This window comes from Lynx canadensis, chromosome A3 (genome assembly GCF_007474595.2).
Source record: "Lynx canadensis isolate LIC74 chromosome A3, mLynCan4.pri.v2, whole genome shotgun sequence".
In the NCBI taxonomy this organism is placed as follows: Eukaryota; Metazoa; Chordata; class Mammalia; order Carnivora; family Felidae; genus Lynx; species Lynx canadensis.
Window position 1 is genome coordinate 37,489,064 of NC_044305.1, and position 25,412 is coordinate 37,514,475.

Sequence of the window (25,412 nt, forward strand, 5' to 3'; positions counted from 1 at the left end):
AGTGTTGAGGAGATAGACAAAAAATAAATAATTTTATAATATGTCACAGGTCAATAAATGGTGTAAGTAAGATTGAAGCAAGGTGGGGGTATAGAGTATCAGAGGAGTGCTTTTAATTAGGTGGTCAAGAAACTCTCTGATAGGATGACTCTGAGGGAAGTGACGAAGTGAATGGTGGGCATACAGGACATCTCAAGAGAGGGAATCCAGAGTGCAAAGGACCTGAGACAGGAGCATGCTGGGCTTTTAGAGAAATAGCAATTAAGCCAATTTGGCCTAAGCTGAGGGAGAGGACAGTGGCTGAGGTAAATTCCATAAGCCTGTTTGATTTGGCAGTTTGAGAGTGATCAGGTCTTTTTATGCCAAAAGAGACTTTTAGATTATTATCCTATGTCAATCAACTTTATTCCCTATGCTATATGCAAATTATATAGCTGATCCCAAAATGCCATTAAGAGAACAATTTGCACTCCTGTCAGTAGCAGTGAACTCTTTACATGCTATCTGGAATATAACTGACTGCACAATTGGGCAGGCCAGAAAGAAAATGCATGGGCTGTTAAATGCTGCCTTCTTTCTCATTTTCAGGAGAGTGCTCTTGTCTCTCTCAACATGTTTCTGCCTGGACCAACATGTTTCTGCTCCGTGGCAGGGAGTGGGGTTGCTTGTTGAAATGAGCTATATGCTCCTTTACTTTTTTTTAATGTTTATTTATTTCTAAGAGAGAGAGAGAGAGAGGGAGAGAGAGAGAGAGAGGGAGAGAGAGAGAGTGCACGTGCCTGAGAGGGGGACGGGCAGAGAGAGAGGGGGACAGAGGACCCAAAACAGTCTCTACGCTAACAGAAGTGAGCCCGTTGTGCAGCTCAAACTCAGGTCAGGAACCATGAGAGCATTACCTGAATTGAAGTCAGCCACTCAACTGATTGAGCCACCCAGGTGCCTGATTCCTTTACGTTTTAACCTGGGGCAATTCTTTGCATTTTGGTGAAATCTCTCTTACTTCATATATTGAACTCCTAGAGAGTGCTTTTCAACACAAGGTAACATGTTAGAAATACTTTGGATAGCAGTAACTCAGAGAAGGCAAGTTTGTGTCACATGTGTCTGTAACGTGCCTATAGTTATCAAAAATCTTGGGAGGGCCATGACTTCCTTCAGCCCAGCCTTCTTTCAGTCCCTAGAATCTAAGTTCCCTCCTGCCACAAGGCCTTTACACATACTGTGTTTTTTTTTTTTTTTTTTTTTTCCTGTTTGGATGTACACTGGGGTGACCTGGGGATGCCCAGACCATACCTCCCGTACACCGAATCAGGATATCTGGGGTAAAATTTCCCAGGGTATTTCAATTTGCAACCACTGTGTAAGCAATAATCTGTCAGCCCACCTTTCAATCTTTGGCTTCCCTGCTTAATAGTACTTCCTTGGAGACACATTCCCTGATCTTCCCCGGTCCCAACCTAAGTCATATCCCCCTGTTGAAAGTGCATCTCCCTCTGGAAACTCTTATCACAGTAGTTATTTTACATTTCTTTGTGACATTATTTGTTTAATGTTTTTCTTCTCCCAACTCTTTTTTAAAGTGATCTGTAAAAGACTTGTTTACTATGACAGCCAACACTTGCAATCTTGGTGTCTTAGTGCCAAGAATGATGACTGGGTCTATGGTGAATTCTTATCCTTTTTTTTTTTTTTTTCCTGAATTAATCAAATGACCTCTATAAGCACACCATCCTAGTGCTGATCAAGGTCATTTCAAGCAAATTTATCTTCCCACACAGGCCTTTGTGGTTCAAACTAAAGTAACTGAGAGGGCACCCTGAAATATGAGAGGCAGCACAAACATCTAAGTATTAAGAAGTGCTTATTTTCTGCCAATTTTTGTAAAAAGAAACCTAGCTGTATGTGCAGAAAAAACACACGGTGTTCAAAAAAACACGTGTTATCTCCTACTCTTAACTGTGAGCTCCATGAGGGAAATGACTGTCTGATTTTGTTTACCTTTAAATAAATCCCTAGGGCCAACCACCTGGCACCCAGTAAACATTCAATAACTATTTGTTGAATTGGTGAACTGGGAAGATGAAACTATTGTAGGGGGTTTATTTTTTAGCTAGTTCCAGTTCTGTTATGGGGCGGGGGGGAAGCAGTGAGTTTTTAAATTCCTGACTGAATATTAGCATTGCCTAGGATAAGGTATTGAAAAATGCCCATGCCTGGATCCCAACCCAGATCAACCAAAAAAAAACCTAGAATTTTGGAGGTTGGAGCATTGATGTATTAGTTTTCTATTACATTTAACACATTACCTGCTTAATTGCCAGATTACCTTAGCAGCTTAAAACAACACAAATTTATTTTCTCACAGTCTCAATATGTCAGAAGTTTGGGCACATGGTGACTGGATTCTCATCAAGCTGAAATCAATTTTTTGGCTAGTTCCCTCTGGGGTTCTTGATTCTCTTCCAAGTTCACTACTGTTGGCAGAATTCATTTCCTTGTGGTTCTAGGACTGAGGTCCCTGTTGTCTTCCTACCTTTTGGCTGGGGATCACTCTCAGTTTCAGGAGGTCAGTCTGAGGTCCTTGTCACCTGGCCCTCTCCATCTCAGCAGTGGAGAACCTCCGTGGTGTCAAAGCCATGCTTCAAATCTCTGATTTCTCTTCAGTGACTGGCTGGACAAGATTCTTTGCTTCTGAATGGCTGGAGTGATTAGGTCAGGCCTATTCAGATAATCTCCCTTTCTTCCTTCCCTTTTTTTTTTTTTTTTTTTTGGCTTTTCAATTTTTTTATTGAGATATAATTGGCATATAACATTGTGTAAGTTTAAGGTATATAACATTGATCTGATACATTTATATTGCAATATGATTGGCATTGTAGTGTTAGCTAACAGATAATCTCCCTTTCTAAAAGTCAGCTACATGGTATGCAACAACACCTAATTACAGAAATGTAAGCTATCAAACCCACAGTCCTGGGTATTATGCAGGGTGTAGACACTGGGAATGGGGATGCAGGAAATCTTGGGGCTGTCTTAGAATTCGGCCTACCACAATTGGTATTAAACAACTCCCCTGATGGTGAGAACCACTGGACCAATCGTATCAAATATTTCAAAGGGCAAGTTATGAAGCCACCTTTAAAAACAGTAATTTTTTTAAAGAAATACATCTTCTAGTCATCTAAAACAATCTCACCAATCTGAGGACATCAATAGAATTTCTAACTCTGAGGTGGCAGAGCTTTACTTAGGGCCCAATGTGACTCTCAGTAGAAATACCATCCTTCCTTTGGGGTTTGAAGCACTTCCTTTGGGATTTGAACTATGCCATTTCTGAAATCTAGTGTACCTGTCAGGGTTTCAACCACAAACAGAGCTCACCCTGGTGACAAGAGACTCTGGTGACAAGACTAATTACAGACAGGTGGTCGGGGCTATGGGAACAATCTGGGGATGGAGACCAGCAGTAATGGGAGGTCATTACCACCTTTGGGAGGAATTGTTGTCATTGGAGTCCATGGAGAGCTGGGAGTGTGGAAGAAGCTCTAGATGGGTAGACACACACAGTCGGAGACTAGGGAGGGAAGCAGGGAGCAAGTAGGGAGAAATCCTCTGACTTTTCTCATTTCCCATCCTGTGATCTTCTGTCATTACTTCCTAGTGGCCGGACCCGAGTGGAAGACAGATAGCAAAGGATCTAGTAGAGGCTGTGCAGAAGAACCACCATATCTGGAAAATGATAGACTTTTTTTCAGATTGAGGAAATATACTTTAAAAATTAACAAGTGGTATAAATGGGAATTCTTTATACCTTATAAAATAATTTACTAGAGTGGTTTCCTATGTAGTAAATTGGGCATTGCCAATTAAATCAATTACCCATCAGTCCTGGGCGCTGGGTTGTTCCTTGTTTTATTTTTAACTTTTCTAGGTCCATATAGAGTAGCCAGTGAGGTTGGCACTGGGTTAGGAGGCAGGGAAAGGGAAATTGAAGATGTATGTTTTTATTTTCAAGAGCAATAACATACATTCCTTTAAATTAGTATAAGCATGAAGTTATGTTAACAGAATGAGTAATTTTATTGATAAGTTAGGACATTCCTTGGTGATGTAGGTCACACAAGATATGCATAATCTATTTGATATCTATGAGTAAAATGAATAAAATAGTATTGCTAGCAGTCATGGACCTTTAAAAAGTTTGTTAATTTCTGGGGGCACCTGGGTGGCTCAGTCAGTTAAATGTCCAACTGTTGATTTTGGATCAGGTTATGATCTTATGGTTCATGAGTTCAACCCCAGAATCGGGCTCTGTGCTAATAGGGTGGAGTCTGCTAGGGATTCTGTTTCCCTCTCTCTCTGCCCCTCCCTGCTCATTCTCTATCTCTCTCTCAAAATAAATTAAAAAATAAAATAAAATAAAATAAAATAAAATAAAATAAAATAAAATAAAATAAAATGTTTGTTAGTTTCTGATTTATGGTAAGATTTATAGCATAGGCAAATTTTAAATCTTATTCCAGCATATTTATGATTCTTTTTCTTTAAAAGCAGAAAACTCCCTAGGCAGCTGTCTGGATATTTTTATACCTTTTCTCTCTTGTTCTCACTCTCCTTTCTCCCTACCTACATGTGTGTTTTTGTGTTTTATCTCTCAGGTGTTGTAAAAATAATCTTGATCATACTCTACTATCACTTTAAATCCCCTAGTTGCATGTTATTGATATAACATTAATAAGTAATAAACAATATTCAAATTAAAAATGTAATATTTAAATTCAATAACCATGACTGAATAAATCTTTTAGTCCTATCCATTCCTGAAAAATAAAAAAAAAAAAAGGACAAACACCTCATAAAATAAAAATAAAAAAAAAAAACCAAAGCTACACAAAAAGTAAAACATTGAAAGACAGGAAAAAATTAAAACAGGAGAAGGGACTATCAGTGGAACAAAGATGCTTACAAATTTCTGGAAGGTAGAATCATGCCAATAGGTGGGTGATTTGAATGAGCTCAGGAAAAGTTGGTAGCCCAGTGTGGAGTTCATGCTGTGGCCAGTGAAATCAGCTGATCTGCAGAGCAGAACTGACAGTAGGGACAAAAAGTAGGCGCCTGACTGATTTCTTTGCTAAATGGCTTGTAGAATAGCCTCTTCCACCCTCCTTCATCATCCCTTGAGTGCAGCTGCAGAACTCACTTTCAGGACAAAGCCAGAGAGATTCTTTCAAAAGAGAAAGAAGTTCTGGGCAGAACATGGGCATCCAGAACAGGAGTTAGCGCTCTAGATTAAGACCCCTCTTATTATTATGCCATTTGGAGGAGGGCACAGGTTCTTTTGTGCTCTCTTATCAGGGAGTGAAAGAGAACTGCCAGTTGACACCCTCTCATAATTCACACAGATCTCATAGCAAGTCTTCTTCTTTAGTATAGAATTTGGTAAGGGCTGAGCACACCCAAGCCAGCTACTGATGTTATTAGTCTAGTCCTTTGACAATAAATCACTGGACAACGAACATTGCCAGGTATTTGAAGACAATTGGCAATGCAAAGGACAAATAACAAGATAAACAAAAAGGCAGCAGACTCAAGGGGATGCATAGGTAACTGAGGGGAAGAGATACTAATTTAAGCTTAAGATCCTCAGAGGTATTTGAAATGGTATTGTACTATAAAGAGAGAAACATCATCAAATTGAATCCATAGTTGAGTAAATTAAATCTGTTAGCACAATATGTAAAAAAGAAGAAAAAGCTCTTCAATGATAACTTCTCCAGAAAATTCCTCTCAATATAAAGGAAAGAATACATAGTTTATACAAACTCTTCCAAAGACTAGGGCGAGGAAACCTTCTGCAACTCACTTGTTAGGGTAGCATAACTTTGATAACAGAACCTGGTAATTATATTCCAAGCATAATAAGTCAATACCTTACATGGAAATAGATGAAAAAAATGTTTTAAAAATTAGCAAAAAGTATATCAATATATAAAATGGGTCATGATCAAGTTAAGTTTATTTCAGGAATACAAGGTTGGTTAAACACTAAAAAAAATCAATGTATTTTATCTCATTAACAGAATATAGGAGAAAAATTAATCAATAGATGCAGAAGAGCAGTTTATAAAATTTGTTCATTTTGTCATTTATCATAAAAACATCCTTAGCAAACTAGGAGTGAAAGGATGCTTTTCTCTCTCTCTCTCTCTTTTTTTTTATTGTAGAGAGAGAAAGAGAGAATGCGTACACGAGTGGGGGAGGGGCAGAGAGGGAGAGACCCAGAATCTCAGGCAGGCTCCATGCTCAGAGCAGACCTTGATCCCATGACCCAGGGATCATGACCTGAGTTGAAATCAAGAGTTGGATGCTCAACTGACTGAGCCACCCAGGTGCCCCAAAAGGAAGCTTTCTGAACATCTAGGGAGAAAACCCAAGTTTGGGACTAAGATAAGAATGTCTGTTTAGCATACATTTTCAATTTTGTATGAGGTTCTATCCACTGCAATGAAGCAAAAATAAACAAATATTGTTAATATTGGAAAAGAAAAAATAAAACTCATTACCTGGAGACAACTCAACTTGATTTGTTCGTGTAGAAAATCTAGAGGAATCTTCAGGAATAACATTTGATCAGTGATATAAGGTGATCATTAAAATCATTATGTCATGTGTAACAGCAGCAAATATTTGCAATTTGTAGAAATTAAAATACATGATACTACCTAACAATAACATCAAAAATATCAAATACATACAATAAGTCTAGTAAAAAATGTATAGGATCTTTACGTAGGAAACTATAATGCATTATTGCTAGAAAATAAGAAAATCAAAATACATAATGATATATACCATTTTCATGAACAGGAAAAAATAATATTATTAAGATGTCAATTCTCCTCAAATATATCCATATATTCAATAAATTTTCAGTCAAAATCATAGCAGGTGATTTTGTAGAAATTATCAAATTAATACTAAAATTTATGTGGAAATGTGATGGGCCAAGAATAATGAAAATTATCTCTTTTTTAATGCTTATTAATTTGTTTTGAGAGAGGGAGAGCACGCATGAGCAGAGGGGGACAGAAGGAGAGGGAGAGAGAGAGAATCCCAAGCAGGCTCTGCGCTGCCGGCACAGAGCCTGACGCAGGGCATGATCTCACAAATGGTGAGATCATGACCTAAGCCAAAATTAGGAGTTGGATGCTTAACCGTCTGAGCCACCTAGGCACTCCAAGCAAAGCTATCTTTAAAGATAAGGAGTTAGAGAACATACACTACCAAATCTACCTGCACTTTCAGTGTAAAGCTACCATAAATTAATAATGGGTGGCATGGTGCCAGGATTTACTGATGGAACAATGGAACATACTGGAGTCCAGAAAAGACATTGCTGGTAAGACTGATATTGGTACAAATGCTTTGAAAAGTGTTTTGATAGTATCTTCTAAAGCTTAATATAATCATACTCTATGAGCCCAGGTGGCATAAAATAGAACATATTAGAAATGCAAATGTATGTGCACCGAAAAAAATTTTTATAATTTATTTTTAACATCCAAAGACTAGAAACAAACAAACAAATACATATAGACATTTCAAAATACAAGTTTTTATAAATTCATAAAATGGAACAATTCACAAATTGGAATGATTGGATCATTTCTGTAAGCAACAATGTGGATAAATCTCACAAACCTAATGTCAAGGGGGCTTGTCACAAAAGAATATGTAGTATTTTGTTTCTATTTATATAAATTTCAAAAACTGTCAAAACTATTAAGCTATTAGGAATCAGTAAAATGATGTCTTATGGGAAGAAGGGGATAGTACTTGAAAATGGGACTCAAAGAGGGCTTCCGAGGCATAGTGTTTTATCTCTAACTTATGTGATCATTTTTGAGATGATTCATCAAGCTATAATTTGTCCACTTTTATGTATGCATATTATACCTAATTAAAACTTTTAAAATAAACACAACTACATTGCATACTAAGATTAAGAATTGGATTGGCATTAAAATTCTCACATCAGCAACCTTGTATCTTAAAAGATGGTATAATTATGCCTTCAAAGTTCTAAGAAGAAAGAAAAACAGGGGCTAGAATTCTAGGAAATAAAAGATATATTCATTCATGTAAGGACTCATTAAATTCACCTCTTATACGCATTTCTAAAAGAATCCAAGAGAAATTCAAAGGCCTTAGGAAACAATAGAACTAACCCAGGAGAACAATAAAAAGAAATAAGAAGAAGACAGCTGTGCTTATGGCCTAGAAGCATTTTATATCATCCAACAAGTAGCATGATAAGGCAAGTTGATGCTTTAAAGAATGTGATAAAATATGAATACTTTCTCGCTGACAGGAAAAACAAAGGGAATGCAATAAAATTCTCCAACAGATTTATAAAAGTTTTATAAGAAAATCATGTTATAAATTTGAAGCAAACTCAAGTGTGTCATAATATCGAACAAGTGATGGAATCTCATAAAGTACATTTGACCTTGATGTTTGAAATATTCTCCTTCAAGTGACTCCAGTTAAGAGACACAGGATTACCTTTTTGTGAGTTCAATCACATCCCTGATTTCTGCATAATCATCGTATTTTTAATATTGTTCCTTGGTTCATGATTTTCAGAACCGGACTGTGAATGCAAAACTTTATTATAAATAGAAGTCAGAATATAAATGCTACACAACATTGTCAAAGCAATGCGATGCCTGACAGATTCTGACAAGTGGTAGAGGGGTGGGCTGTGGGAGCCAAGTGGAAAGATGTCAGAACATTAAGTACCTCATCTGGTACAGTGAGAAATTGAGAGCCAGAGCTTGGAGCTGATGGGTCTAAAATACAGGTCTTAGTATATGATTTAAAACTTTTAAAAAATGTAATCAACAAACATAGAAAGAGGAAGAGAAAGTAGATGGAAGAGATATAGAGAAAATAAACTAAATATTTCTTGTGTCCACATAAAGCCTGAATAGATACTGCTTAGTATTGATAAATGTAAACATAAAGACACACACATTTTATTTAGTATTGTCTCCAAAGGCCTGAAGGAAGAACTATACAAAATGGTCTATGAGGAGTGAGTGTGGAGAGGGGAGGGAATGAAAAAGATGTGAGGGACAGTCTTTCTTTCCATTTTGTACCTCTTTCTTTTCCTTGTATTTTTTTTCTGTGTGCTTGCCTTACATCTATTAAGATAACAACTAATAAAAAATTCTCAATTAAGACAAAAATAATTGTTAGAGGAAGTACCCGGAAGTAGTAGAAAAGTTTAAATAGCAGTACATGTACAAAACTCATGATTGGAAGCCCCATGCTAAAGACCTTATTTTGGTACCACTAAGAAATCTTGTCTTTTGCTTTCTGTGGTAGATTGCAAAATTAGCTATGTACGTTGCAACTTCTTCCCTCTGTAGCTGGAGTTTTCCCTCCTAGAGAATCTTGCTGGCCCTGTGAATTGCTTTGGCTAATGGAATAGTAGCAAATGTGATATAAAAAGCTTGAAAAGTGTTTGTAATTGGCGCTTACCCTCTCTTGCTACTCTTGAATCCTGAGATTCATTGGTTCGCAACTCTGAATATATTTAAGCTCACTGAATTTTGTACTTTAAATGCATGAATTGCATGCTATATAAATTATATCTCAATGAAACTATTATGTTTTTAAAATTATGTTAGAGGACCCATTTGACCTAATGAGGATAAATTACTTAAACTGTAAGATCTTTTGTCAAATAAAACTGTATTTGAGGGATTTTGATCTTTTTTTAAAATAACTTTATTTTACTTTTCTAAGTAATCCTCACACCCAACATGGGACTTGAACTTATGACCCCAAGATCAAGAGTCACATGTTCTATCAATTGAGCCAGGCAGGTACCTCTTGAGGGATTTTGATCTTTTTTTTTTTTTTTTTAATAGTTTTGCGTTGTTTTTTTTTATTTTTTTTTCAACGTTTATTTATTTTTGGGACAGAGAGAGACAGAGCATGAACGGGGGAGGGCAGAGAGAGAGGGAGACACAGAATCGGAAACAGGCTCCAGGCTCTGAGCCATCAGCCCAGAGCCTGACACGGGGCTCGAACTCACGGACCGCGAGATCGTGACCTGGCTGAAGTCGGACGCTTAACCGACTGCGCCACCCAGGCGCCCCGGGATTTTGATCTTTAAGAGACCCTAAAAGGATCCTTAATTTTGAGTCTTGTTTTCAAAAGAGCTAGGTATATGAAGCTCTAATTTGTGAACTCAGGACAAACTTCCTGAATACTAAGAGAAGAAAGTATTTGATATTCCTTCCTTGTCAAAAATACAGTTATACTGTTCTAAGTCTGACTTTTGAAATATTCTGTATCTGTCCAAGCTATTATTTAGGAGAAGCATCAAGATAAGTTTTGAGGGTTTAAAAAATATCAGATAGAAGTGAAAACAAAAGAAAAAGTTGTGTTTTTTTGAAGTCTCCCCTCCACATATTCATGTGAAAATACATGCTAATATTTCATCGTTGTTTCTTCATTCAGCTTGCCAAAGAAACAGGCAAGGTGTGATATTTTAATCATCTATGTTTCTTTAATATTCTAGTGACATTTTTTTTGCTCTGAATTCTGCACAGAGTCATTTCTCAAGCAGACGCTATGAGAAGAAATGAGAAACTTTTATCTTGTTTTGCATGAGAAACTCATCAGACGAATTGATAAATACTTAATAAAAATAGTTTATGGAAAAGGGGTAGGGAGTGGGTGGTAAGGAGAGAGAATTGAAGTCAAATTACTCATTATTTTTAGAGGAGAATAAGATTGATTTAAAAACATAATCAGTTACCAGATTGGACTCAAACTACTATTATGTATTTAGGTTAACTTCTAATTTATGTCTGTTAACTATTTTCCCCTCCTCTCTTGTAGATTTCTCAAAGTCAAGTGAGAAATAACTAGTTTCTTACCCCAATTATGAGCAAAATACACAGAGTGCATAGAAATGGTGTTTGACTCCTGCATTAGATGAAGCACCCTTATTTGGTTTTCAAAGAATTGTCAGGGGTAGGGGTATATTATTATTTCTACCTACAGATGAAAAAATGGAGTCTCCTACAGATCAAATTATTCAATACATTATTTGTGTAAATTAAATGTATAGTGAGGACTCAAGTCTAAGTCACTATACTAGTGACTGGCATATATTGACTCATGTCTCCATGGATCTGCTTCCAGCGCTTTCAAAACACTGGAAACTGGTTTTGAATAGATAAAGGTAAAATTTTGTGGGGTAACTGAATGTCTCCAATGGGTTCTAAGCACATCCAGTCAGGTATGCAAGTTCCAACTGTTACCCTCTTCACCACCCTGGAGCCTTAGCCTTATGATAGAACAGAACATTTCCCTAGAACTTTCCTTCTCCTGGATTCTGCTCCATCCATCTCTACCTTAGAGCCAGCCTGTCCTATTTTCTGAAGAAAACACTTTCTTTTTTATGAACCCAAATTTCTCTGTTACTTCTTCTCAGCCCTCCATACAATCTGCAGAGCTCCAAAGACCACATCTGTTCCCTCTCTCTCACGAGTAAATGTTTAAAGAAAATTTTGGGAATGCTCCTTTAGACAGTGTCTTTCTAGCCTAATTAGAGTGTTTTTTTTTTTCCCTAAGAAGTTTTGAGAAATTGTGCAATAGGCAAGTGTCATCCTTGTGAGTCTTGCGCTCATTCTTCTTCCTGATGCGAGACCATACTGGGGTAACTATTATTGTTCCAGTTTCATCTTATGTATTTGGATAGTGTTGACTCTACCACTAGATTCATCTTTCTCAGCCTGGCTGAAGCCATGAATTGCTTCCCCCTAGCTGTAGGGATGGAATTGTAATCCAAGTCAGGCCAATACAAACTAATTCTAGGACTCATGTTGCAATTTCTAGGATAAAAGAAGTTATGTTACAGCTGGTGTTGCCAAGCAAAGATGGTGAGATGTAATTTCAGAGATACTAGGAATTAGCACCTGTGGTGGGACTGTCTGAGAGTGAAGCCCACACACAGGAAAGCTGTACTGAGAGATTGAGAGACAGAGAGAGATCAAGGACATCACATATATGCCTAGACCATGCCCTACCTAAAGCCAGAAACACCTTGACTTTTCATATATATGGGCCAACAAAGTCCTTTTTCTTAGAATAAAATAATTTTATTTGTATTCTGTGAACTGCTTCAAAATAATCCTTTCTAAAAACCCAAATTTCTAGTTTCTTAACCATCTTTGTCACTATTATTAAGACCCTTGGCTAGGGTAATGTGAATGAATGATGTGTCCATCTAATATCCACATTATTAGATGATAATATTAAGTGATTAGAGGTGGGGATTTTGCTAGGGAATGACAATGGATAATGTTTTAGAGGAGGTAGCCTTTGAAGACCTTGCTAAAGATTTTAGCTTGCTAAAGACCTTGCCATGCTAAAGATTTTAGACTTTATTTTATACACAAATGATCCCATTAAAGTTTTTTGAAAAGGGAGTGACATGATACAGCTTCTTCTTAAATCAAAGTCTCTGGAAGCAGAGGGGGAGCTGTTCTGAAGAACAACAGGCTTGAAGTCAAGAGAGAAGTTATTCAGATAATGAAGCAGAGGAGCTGAAAAAAGATGAATTTGGTCTGTAGCACTTTAAAGGAAGAAATAATGGAAATACTGGTGAAAGTTGCAGAATTTCACAACTGGTTAGTCATGGGAATAATAAAATAAAAAGTATAGCTTTGAGCCGGAGTCTTTTTCAAGATTTCCTTTTGTTTGTATTACATTATTCCACTCATTGGTACTCTCCAGAACTTCAACTTATTCATATTTAAGGAAACTATAGAGCCTAGTCTCATGTTCCTCACTGAATTACTTTTCAAGGCACTATTGTTAAAGTAAGTTTAGATTTTGTATTATATCTGTGCTTTAGTTTTTAGCTATATTTACGGGTAATCTGAATTTTTTATTGAATTGTATGGTAATTTTATTTTGGCATGATATTATGATGAATTACTTTCCAGGAACTATTGCTAAATAAAAAACCACCCCAAACAAGGGGTTATTCACCAACTACCATTTTATTATGTTCATGGATTTCCTCAGTCAGGAATTCAAACAGAACATAGCAAGAATGGCTTGTCTATGCTTCATGATGTCTGGGGCCTCAGCTAGGAAGACTGTGGCTTAGATGACTTGAATACCTGGAGATTTATCTTTATCTGGGGGCTTTTGGAGCTTAGGCAGGGATGCGTTGAAGCTAGGATAGGGTGACTTGTAGGCTGGGCTTAGCTTTGATTGTCAGCCTGAGTACTTACACTTAACCTCTCCAAATGGTTTGGACTGCTTCACAACATGGCAGCTGAGTTCTGAGATGTAGTACCCAAAGAGAAGCATTTAGAGAGTGAGCATTCCAATAGACACAGGTGGAAGCTGCATGGCCTTTAATGGCCTACCACCAGAAATTACACAGCATCACTTCTGCTCCCTCTGTTATTTAAAGCAGTCCCAGGGCCACCCAAATTCAAATTGAGTTTACGTAGACTCTACCTCAATGTGAAGAGTACAAACGAATGTGTATCCATTTTTGAAGACTGTCACAACATTCGTAGACTTTCTTTGAGTACTTGCAAATTAGTTGTGCTTTCCAACCATAGTAAGCAAAATCAACAACCATTTACAATCTCTGTATACAACTTCTTGTGATGATATGCTCCATATTTTCAATTGTAAGATTAATATGATAAAATAAGTCTATTATTATTGCTATAATTTTATGGGTGATTGAAATTCTTTTTAATGTAACTTACTACTCATCTTTGCTATTAAATATTCAGTTATAAATATTGATTATCTTTACATTCATTCATTCAATACCTACTACATGCCAAGAATTCTTTGAGAACAGTAGTCTATGAACTGTGACCCATAGGCCAAATTTTGCTTGCTCTCTGCTTCTGTTTGGCTTGTGACCTAAAAATGTTTTTACCATGTTTAAGTGCTTGAAAAAGAAGCTGAGAGAAGAATAATATTCATGATGCTTGAAAGTTATATTAAATGTAATTTGTGTCCATAAATATTTACTAGACTGCAGCCATGATCATGTATTTGTTTATGTATTGTCCATGACTATTTTTGTACCTCAGTGACACAACAGAGTCAATGTAACAGAGACCATATGGCCCATAAAGCCTAAAGTATTTACTATTTGGCCCATTACAGAAAACATTTACCAACTATTATAGGGTATACAGTATTGATAAAACATATAGAAATTCTCACCTTAGGGGGTTTATATTTTGGTGAGGAAATTGGACAATACACACATATCATATACAAATAAAATCTATAGTGTGTTAAATAGAGCTAAGAAGGAAAAGGATCAGGGAAGGGGGATATGTAACTTAAGACATGGGCCTGAAATTTTGGCCAACATAGTGTCACTGTGATGATGAATTTTCCATAAAGACTTGAAGGAGGTGATGTGGGAAAGAGCTTTCCAGGCAGATGGAACAGCCAGTGCAAAGGTTTCCTATGTGGCTGAGAGTAAAAGAAAGGGTAAATTATAGGAGATGAAGTCAGACAGATAAAGTCAGGAGATTTAGGCTCTTGTGGGTCATAGAAAATAAGCATGCTTTTATTTTTGAGGTCCAGCGTTTTGAGCACAGAAGTGATCTCATCTGAATGATGTTTTAACAGGATCATTCTGTGAGCAAAAAATATGAACCCTTTGAACTGCGATGTATTATCATCTCTTTTTGTTTCTTTATATTTGAGGTGGATTGATTCATATTTGCCTATGTCTTTACTTTTAGTATTACTTTATCTTTTTGCTCTAAGGATATCTCTTGTAAGCTATTATTGATTTTTAAATAAATTTGAGGCATTTGGAGGTCAATATAAACTTTACATGTATTGTTATAATTGTTGCTCTTGGTCTAACTTTTCATCATTTTTCCTTAAAAATAAGTATTCTATTTGTGATTTCTTTTCAAATGTATGTTTATCCAATTCATGGGGAGGAAAATCACTGGCAGGTAAGGATTTTTTTTTTTCTTTTGGGGTTGTAAGTATGCTTGAATTCTCTCTTCCCCTTCATTGAAGATTGCATTGTTGTTACCAATTATTTGGTGTTTTTTCTGGAGAGAGTAGAGAGTATTGTTCCCTCCCACATTGCTGTAAGGTCAGTCAGGTGATGTTCATCAGTACTGAGTGGAAGATCTAAGAGCCTCTGTCATGGGGCTGGACATTCCAGATTAGAGGTTCTCTTTCAGCTTGGATCCTACAGTGAAGAACCAAGGTTTGACCCACAGTGTTCTTCCTCAGAGCCCCCAAAAGGGAACAGGTATTGTCGATCCCTTGATTTCAAACTTCTAGTCTTCAGAAGTGTGAGATAATAACTTTTTGTTGTTTTACGGCACTGAAATTGTTTTACTTTGTTATAGCAGCCTGAAGAAACTAATACACTTAGGTATCATTTACATTTTTAAGACCAGAGAAAGGTACATTGGGACTTCAAATTATGTAAATCATTCCCATCTATAACATTAGATTTGGGAAGTCTCTCATCTTCTAGATCATCTACAAAATCTGATATTTAAAAGATAAAGATATGGAGGTACAAAAAGTGGGGTTGGCTTGTGCATATGAAATCTTGTTCCATCTTCCCCAACACAAAGCCTCTAGCCCAGACAATCATCTGTAGAAAGGTAGTGATAACTATTGCTAAACTGTCAATTTTCACTTGTAATTAGACATGATGAAATAGCATCAAATGAAGATTTGCAATGAGTTCACATTTTAATGGAGCTTGGCAGGTTACCAAATGCTGAAATAAATATATAAAGTAGCACTGTGAGCATGTAGAGATGAGAATAACAAAAGTAATGACTAATTAAAATCTGCTTCTGTCCACATTTCGTCTGAAATTAAAAAGATATTTATTATAACTTTTTATAATGTTAAATTGATATGGTTAATTCATTTATTTGTACATTGGTAATGACTTCTGAGAAAAATCAAAGTGTGAGAAATAGGAGAAGAATCTGGAAGAAACAAATATGAAGAATAAAAACAATCTTCACATAGACTATCCTCTCCTAATTCATCATCTTGGAGAAATAAAATATTTTTACTCATCTAAATCCAATTTGTCACCCATTCTCCAATGCTTAGAAAGTTATTGCATTTTGTTCGCCTATAAAAGAGGAAATGACACAGAGACAAGAGATATAAGATCTAAGAAGGAGAGGTCATGACACACAAGAGTAGTGAATGGGAGCCCCAGAGTGAAGGAAAGACAAGAGTCAGGATGACAGACCTAGAGAAAAGATATCTGGATTGGAGTAAGAAGACCTGGGACAAAGGTCTCCATGGGGGAAAATATGTAATTATTAAATGATCTATTACAATATGCCATTTAGAGTAAGGAAAACTTCCAAGTGGTACATGGTAGATCTGATGAAATATTTGAAAAATTAATGAGGATAGATATGTAGATAACTATATGTGTCCGGCAGAATAATGCCAGTTGTTAATTCCAGCAAAAACAAAATGTTGTAGAAGGAAGGACATGTGATTATAATACAATAGCTGGCTTAATGAATAACATCCATATAACTATAATGAAATAAACAGATGTCATTGATTAACTGAAAATGTCAGGTAGCTATATTGGAAGTATGGGGAAAATGGTTTTTGGTTTTTTTTCAAACTTTTTAGATGTTTATTTAGTTTTGAGAGAAACAGAGAGACAGAGCGTGAGTAGGGGAGGGGCAGAGAGAGAGGGAGACACAGAATCCAAAGCAGACTCCAGGTTCCAGGCTCCAGGCTGTCAGCACAGAGCCTGATGCGGGGCTCAGACTCATGAACTGTGAGAAGATGACCTGAGCCGAAGTCTGACATTTAACTGACTGAGCCACCCAGGTGCCCCAATTTTAAAGTACTTTATAAGTTATTTATTACTGCATAAGAAATTACCCCCAAACTTTGTGGCGTTAAAGAGTAAACATTTATTCTTCTCACGCTTCCTGTGGATCACGAACTTGGAAGCAGCTTAGTTGGATGGCTCTGGCTCAGGGTGTCTCATGAAGTTATAGTCCAGATGTTGGCTGGGTCTGCAGTCATCAGAAGACTTGGCTGGGGCAGGAAGAGCTGCTTCCAAACTCAGTCAATGGCAGCTGGCAGGAAACCTTGGTTCCTCAACGGACATTGGACAGGTGCCTCAGTTCCTCACAACATGGCAGCTAGCTTCATCCCGTGCAAGTGGTCTGAGAGAAAGAGAGGAGGGACCATGATGGAAGCCACAGTGCTTTCTTATGACCTGATCTCCAAAGTCAAACACCATCACTTCTGTTCGATTTGTCAGAAGCAAGTTACAAATTTCAGCCCACACTCAACAAGAGGAGGATTAAGCCTAGCAGAGTATCACGAATCTAAGGACATATTTTTTAAATCCACATAAGAATTTTGATTGATTATAAACTGTCAAAAGGTAAACTAAATCTGATGAATCAAAGAAACAGTATAAGCATCTTATTTTTAAATATGAAAGTAAGTACTATTAAAAATAGCTAAAAGAGGCAAAAGTGGTTGTATTTGGGGAGAAGTGAAGAGGTGAGGAGGGAGAGGTAGGGGGCTATTTTTTTGTATTGTTCTTACAGCCCTTTCATAACTATTTTATGAAAACATTTTTTAACTCAAGGCAAAGAAATAAAGAGAGAAAATGGAAAATGGAAACGTTCTCACTATGTATTTAAGCATTATTTACCATCTAAAGCTTCTTCATAGAACACTAATATTGTTCCATGCTTTGAGAATCACAGACCTGAGGAAAGAAAGAAAAGTATTAATGAGATTCTTCTTATTTTCCTGAAAGGAAAGGAAGGGAATGGAAGGAAGCAATAAATAAGAGAAGAGGAGAAGGGAAGGGACAGGAAAAGGAAAGAAAGTAGTTCTGTTCTGCTTCGAAGTCACCATATCTGACAACCCTTTAGTATCCTAGAAGTACAGGAGCACTAATTAAATTTAAAAAGAATCATTATAAATCAGTTATCAAGGAGCTTGATTAATATTTCTTGAATGGGTTAATGATTTTCCCAAAGACCTTAACCCATAAATGCTGTCAGTTCTCCAATATATGGATTTCCCCACAATGATACTAGGTGAAAGCAGTTCTTATATTCCTAGGGAAAAATCTTAACCTGTAGTCTGTCTCATTTTAATATCTATTTTGTGTACAATTTTTTTCTCTCTCTCCATGGCACCAAATAGTGCTTTAGATACATAATTTTTGAGAATGCGTCTATCCATGCTTGGCTGTGCTCTAAAGTAGGCCACCATCATTCCTGCTCTCAAGTGGATCAGGTGGGCTTATGTCTTCTAGCCTTGGATCCTTGTTCTATTTAGTGCTCTCCCTTCTCTCAGGCACCTAGAGTGACCCAGGGAATACACCTGGAAACATATTTTCCTGTTTCTCTTTCCTATGTGGCTGCACAGTGGTAAATACGTTAATTGAATTTCTCACACCATGACATGCCCCCCCCCCCCCAACACACACACACAAATTTGTATCAGCGAGAATGTACACTCAACACTAAGTGGCAGAAATGACCTACAGTGGGTTAAACAAGTAAGGAGTTTTATTTTTTTTTTTCATGTAAAAAGTGTTCAGGGAATAGGCTTTATCTGTCTTGTGTTTCCTCTCCATTCAGTCATTTTAGGATGTGGCTTCCAAGCTGATCATTATTGCCTCAAGGTTTCAGAATGGCGGCTCCACCTCCAGCATTGCTTCGCATTCCTCCCAGGAAATAGGGGAAGATTCAAAGTGAAATATATAAGGCAGCTAAGTCTCTTTACCATCCAGGAGATTTGTTAGAAGTTTCACTTCTCTATCTTGACCCAAATTGTGTTATCTGACCACCCCTCAATGTAAGAAAAGCCAGAAATTATGTCCCTCCTTTTTTCCAGTTACACAATGTGACTTTGAAAGTCCTCCCACTAAGAGGTGAGGTCTCTTTCCCCACTCCTTAAGTCTGGGCTTGCCTTAGAAATTGTTTGGGCTAGGGGAGCCTGGGTGGCTCAGTCTGTTAAGCAGCCACCTCTTGATTTCCGTGCAGGTCATATCAGTCCTGGGACTGGATGGGCTCTGCACTCGCAGCTTTGAGCCTGCTTAAGATCCTGTCTCTCACTCTCTGCCACCCCCGCCACTCGTGCTTGTGCACTCTCTCACTCAAAAATAAATAGATGTTGCGGCACCTGGGTGGCTCAGTCGGTTAAGCGTCTGACTTCACCTCAGGTTATGATCTCACAGTTCGTGTGTTCGAGCCCCGCATCAGGCTCTGTGCTGACAGCTCAGAGCCTGGAGCCTGCTTCGGATTCTGTGTCTCCCTCTCTCCCTGCTCTTCCCCCACTCATGCTCTGTCTCTCTCTCCTTCAAAACTAATTAAAACATTAAAAAAATTTTAATAAAAAAATAAATAGATGTCAAAAAAATTTTTTTAAAAAGAAATTGTTTTAGCCAATAGAATGAATGGAAGGGATGTTGTGCCAGTTCCTAACCCAGGCCTCAAAGCAATATGCATGCTTTGTCTTGCTCTTTCAGAGCTGTATTGATCCACTGTGTGAATAAGCCCTGGCTATCCTCCTGGATGGTGACATTCACATGGCTCAGTCACCTCTGTCACCCCAGCCAATAGCTAGCCAATCCTTAGATCTCAGACATAGGAATGAAATGCACCAAGACCAAAAGAACCTCCAGCTGAACCAAGCCCATATTGTTGACTGACTGAACCATAAATGGTGATTGTTTTAAGACACTATATTGTGGAATAGATTCTAAGCATCAAAAGCTAACTGATATGGTTGCACGAAATAAAATTATGGCTATATTTGTAAAGGAGAAGGTAAGAAAGGGTAATAATTAGGCAGCTAGCTGTCATGGGGTGGACCAGTAACTCCATGGCATTTTGGGGGGCTCAAAGAAACTGATGTGTCTTTTAATTTATTACTTTCAAAAATTCAATAAATAGGATAATTATTTAATGATTATTTCTACACAAGGCTGAGAGATTCGGGATGTATATCGAGTAGGCATGTACTACAATTAGTGGGCAGCAGCAGATGAGCACGTGGGGGCCGTGTGACTCCTTCAGTTTCTTACCCAGGGTACCACCACCAGCCATCATCGTGGTTTGGTTCCAGTGTTTTTATTTTGAGTCATATATTGTTTAGTTCATGTCCAGGTGGGACTGATGGTTAGGTGGGAGGGCAAAGAAATGCTGGTGTGGAAAACACATTAAGAGACACATCAAAATCCCATTAAGATTGTCTTCACTGGATCTGCGGGCTACAATCATATTATCTGTTTCTCAAATAGCTTGGAAACTTTCCATGGCACTTCAGGAGCCAGTGCTAAAAAGGAAAAAATAAAGCAATGATTATTATTTATTTCTAAGTTGGCATATCATTTCTTGAAATAAGGATTAGCCATACTTACACAGTGATGTGCAAAGAAATACTTCTAAAATGAGTCAGAATCCTTCTCTCACATTTATTCACTTAGAAACACAACAGAAAAATTATAAAAAGGAACTGTTTTTATTTTTTATGAAAAATGCAAGAGTCCCCAATAGCTGTTCATAAAAAAATAGTATTTTGTGGTATTTACATTGAATACTATGGTATGAAATTATGTTTCAAACTATAGTTTTGTATATATTCATTACCAAAAAACTAATCATGACCTATGTTTGATAATTAACCTAAGCCAGCATGTCTCTTACTAAACGAGGATACTTAAAAGTATAACTTTATATGTGGTATGTAATCATTAAATAGTTTATTTTGTTTTATTTATTTGTTTCGAGAGATAGAGAGAGGTAGAGAGAGAGAGACAGAGAGAGGAAGTGAGTGAGGGGCAGAGAGAGAGAGGGAGAGAGAGAATCCCAAGCAGGATCTGCACTGACACGTGGAGCTCGATCTCAGGAACTATGAGATCATGACCTGACCCGAAATCAAGATTCGGATGCTTAACTGACTGAGCCACCCAGGCACCCCAATCATTAAATACTTTAAATGAAATATATATGTATATATGTATGTTTATATGTATATTATATGTATATACACATACATATGTATATCATAGTTACTTAATTTGTATTTTACTTAATGTTGCTTCTTTAACATAAATTTCTGAGGATAAATAATGGCTCCATGGGTAACAAAGGGTATTGTTAATGGGATAAAAAAGATGTAACTAATGAAAAGAATCCTGCCATGGAGATGTGTTGTTTCAAGGTCCTGGGTGTTTTCTTTTAAAAATTTTTTTTAACGTTTTATTTATTTTTGAGACAGGGAGAGACAGCATGAACAGGGGAGGGTCAGAGAGAGGGAGACACAGAATCTGAAACAGGCTCCAGGCTCTGAGCTGTCAGCACAGAGCCCGACGCGGGGCTCGAACTCACAGACCGCGAGATCATGACCCAAGCGGAAGTCGGCTGCTTAACCGACTGAGCCACCCAGGCGCCCCGAGGTCCTGGGTGTTTTCTCAGACTCCGCACTGCTTATCTCATTCATAACTTGTTTCTGCATCAGCCCCTTGCCCTTGACAGAGGGTGAGGTATTTGCCGAGTTAAACATGGTGGCCTCACCCTCATGTATCTTGGTTTCCTTTCACTGGGAATCCTATTTGCTCCCCATGTTGTACAGCAATGTGTTTCTTCTTTGTTTACAAATGACCTTAAGTGAGCAAATCCTTTTCATCTTAAGGACTCTTTAGGAGTTGAGGGTGAAATTAATTTGGCAGGCATAATTCTTACTAGAATTCAATTCTGAAAAACCAGCATCTGGTAAAGAGGGACCTGTGCACTGGAGAAGTGTTGAAACTTTCAGAGGCTACACAGGATAAAAAGTAATGAAGGCCATTGTCTTGATTTTTCCAAAAGGATGATGGAAATCTGGAGCATGAATCTATTTTGACATTCTCAGCCAAGGGACCATTTAAAATGAATCAATATAAAACAATGATGCTCTGTACAGATGCAGAAGAGCCTTCAAATAAGGAACTCCACATGTTTCAGAACTCAGTGCTGTCCTAATTCATGATGGCTCTGCCCTGTGAATGTCCCTATGTGTAGCAGGCCTGGTTTCCATTTTTAGTATCAGGGACTAGAACAGAGGGGAGTCACATTGGCTTCCCCAGCTTCCCACAAAGTTGAAAAGAATAATGAATGAAGGGCCAACACTAGAATCTATTTTCAACTCACTTTGACATAACTGTGTTTTCTGGATACATAGCTGAGATTTTTAAACGACAATAAAGGTACATTCTTCAGGTTTTTACTCTGACCTAGTAAACTTCTAAATGAGTACAGGTAAGGCTCTTCTCAGGGAGACCAGGCTTTAATGTATAAAAACAACATTGTACAGTTCTTAATTTTTTATACAATTCTCCTTTCTGAATTGGATTTTGTATCTGTCGAAGTCCTAGACTGTATTTTTGTCTTCATTCTGACCTCAAATTTATTAAAAAAATTTTTTTAATGTTTATTTTTTTTGTTTTTGAGAGAGAGAGAGAGAGAGCACAAGTTGGTGAGGGGCAGATTGAGAGGGAAACACAGAATCTGAGGCAGGCTTCAGGCTCTGAGCTGTCAGCACAGAGCCCAAAACAGGGCTCAAACTCATGAACCTTGAGATCATGACCGGAGCCGAAGTCAGATGCTTAACCAACTGAGCCACCCAAGTGCCCCATTCTGACCCTAAATTTATATTGGGAACATACATATTTATCTAGATATCAGGGGCATACAAAAATGTATTGATGGGAGTATTAGAGGACAGGGCTTCTGATATGTGTGCCTTAGAGTTCTCTGGTAAGAATTCCAGAAGAATGCAGACTATGGGTAAAAGTCTTGACAGGCGTATGACTGAGGGTGTTTTAGGTGCCGGTCATAATAGAAGCAGATACTTAGGGTTAAGGTGAAGACAAGTATGTGAGAAAATATGAGGGAGACAAGAAGGAATGGCAGAAGGGTTGGAAAATGTTAAAATACAACTTCTAGGTGAGGTGAGACATCTTCATTGCACTGGCAGTATTTTGGACATTGCATGATGTAATCCATGCAGAGCCCTTAGCACAATGCCCAATGCACAGCAAACACTCAGGAATATTTATTGAGGGTGTCCTTTGGGGCAGGCTTTTTATGAAACTCATTTACTTTTCAGAATAACATTACAAGAGAGATGGTACTATTATCATCATATAGATGAGGCAACTGAAAACTGAAAAATTAAGTTACTTGTTCAAGGTCACATAACCACTAGTCAGAGACCAATCATTTAGCTGCTAGGCTATTCTGCTTCTTTGGTAGCCATTATCATTAGTTAATGCTAATTGGCTGTTGTTACTATTATTTGTTAATAATAATACTCCATGCTATGAATAATACACATTATTATTCTTTACCATCTCCAAGTGCTCACTATTATTCTTAATAGTAGAGTCTTAGTATGATTGCATAGTTTTTAAGGGTCTAGGACCTGGAATTCAGCCTGCCAGTATTCAGATACTCTTTTCTTCCACATCCAATGAGTTTAAGCCAGTTTCTAAAGCTTTCTCAACTGGTAATATCATCTAGAAAATGGGTGTCACACCTGTATTTTTATCATTAGGGCCTATCACTGACATTTTTAAAAAAGTCTTTCCTTTTGGGCACATGAGAGGATTGCACTTTCCCATGCCATCTGAAGGAAGGTATGGCCATGTGACATGCATTTCACCAAGGAAATATGAGCAGAAGTAACTAGATGTTTTAAGAGCCAGGAAACCACTTGCCATGTCCCCTGTTCCCTGCATTGGCAATCACAATGGTGGACTGTCACTTGAGTCCCTGAGTGACTGTGTTGAGTAGACTCCTCAGATAGCCCACGTTGGGCACGTAGCATGAGTGACAAGTAAATCTTAGTTGGTTTAAGCACTTGAGATTTTTAATTATTTGCTTTTACACCATAATTAGCCTATCCTGATCTAGCTGGACACAACTCGGGCACCCAGTCAGGATTAGTTAAATTATGCTTCAAATACACCCAGTCTCATAAAGACATTATGTAGCTCATGCTGCATGAACATCATGGGTTGATTGGATACTCTTCTCTATGTCATCCTCATTCAGGCACCCAGGCTGCACACCAGGCATCCTAAAACTTTCTGGTTGTCATGGCATAAGCAAAAGAGAGCATGGCAAACCAACTTCAAACTTCTGCCTGCAAACAATTCACAGCACCTTTGCTCATATTTTGAGGGCTCCAGCTAATTGCAACAGTGTAGAGAACAGCAATCCTGCCTCTACTTTAGAAAGCAATAAGTACTATAATATATTAATGAGAAACACTAATCTTATATCATAGAAATCTCCCATATTTCCTCCATGTACACATTGTTTCACATGTATATTGCCAATTTTAAATGTTATGTCTTTATATGTAAGTATGTATCCTGGGTACAGAAAGTGATTCATAAGAAATTGACAGCTTAGTCCTAGGCTTAAAAAAGATATTTGATCAGATCTCTCTAGTGAAATTTTCTTTTGGATCTGCACAACTTTTTTAACTTGTATAGAATGTATTCCTTGGGAAAGAAGAAAGGATTGTGGCCTCTATCTTCTGGTATATTTAGTTATCAGGGCCCTTTTCGAAAATATTGATCAGTGGGCCCTCTTTACTTTAGTTCAGGGGCACTTAAAGGGATCTCAATACAACTTCTCTCCAAATTTCACTTTCCTTTATCCTAGTTTATTAAAAAAATGCACATTGTGGTTATGTTTTAATGAAGTTATAATCACGTATATATTGCCTACTATAGGTATCTCATTACCACTCTGCAAAGAAATATCTATAAAAATTATTAAATTTGCAAGACTGACTTAATTGAAGCTTGGCTTGATTTCAAATCTAACCTTATTTCTGTGTGCTCACACTCATTAGTTGGCTATGTAAGTCACATTGGCTACTAATTTGATTTTTTAAAAGATGGAAGGAAAATAGAGGGAATACTTGTCCCTTACACCATAGCCATGATTTTTCTCATTCTGATGATGAATCCATCCAGTGTTTGAATGAATTCCCATGGGCAGCCATTCATCTGGAACTTTCAATAACGTGAATGTGATGTCTACACACAGACCTCCAAACCAGCTGAAGACCTACCAGCTTGTCTGCATAGAAAATTGAAGTCTGCTTCCTCGAAGATAGCAGGGACAAGCAGAATGTAAGGATCAATGAAGATTAATGGCATACTGCTTGATGCAAATTAGAGTGGACAGAGGAAATGTAGTCTCTTGGGGCTAATCAGGGGCTTATCAGGGGCCAGACTTTTTTTCTAAAACCCAACTCCAATACTTTTGCTC

The 25,412-nt window shown here is 37.5% G+C and overlaps 1 long non-coding RNA gene across 1 annotated transcript in view; it reads left to right on the top strand.

The window, feature by feature from the left end:
• The window catches only part of LOC116738002, a 204,337-nt gene that overhangs the window by 39,539 nt on the left and 139,386 nt on the right, over nucleotides 1-25,412 (top strand). The window lies entirely within an intron of this gene.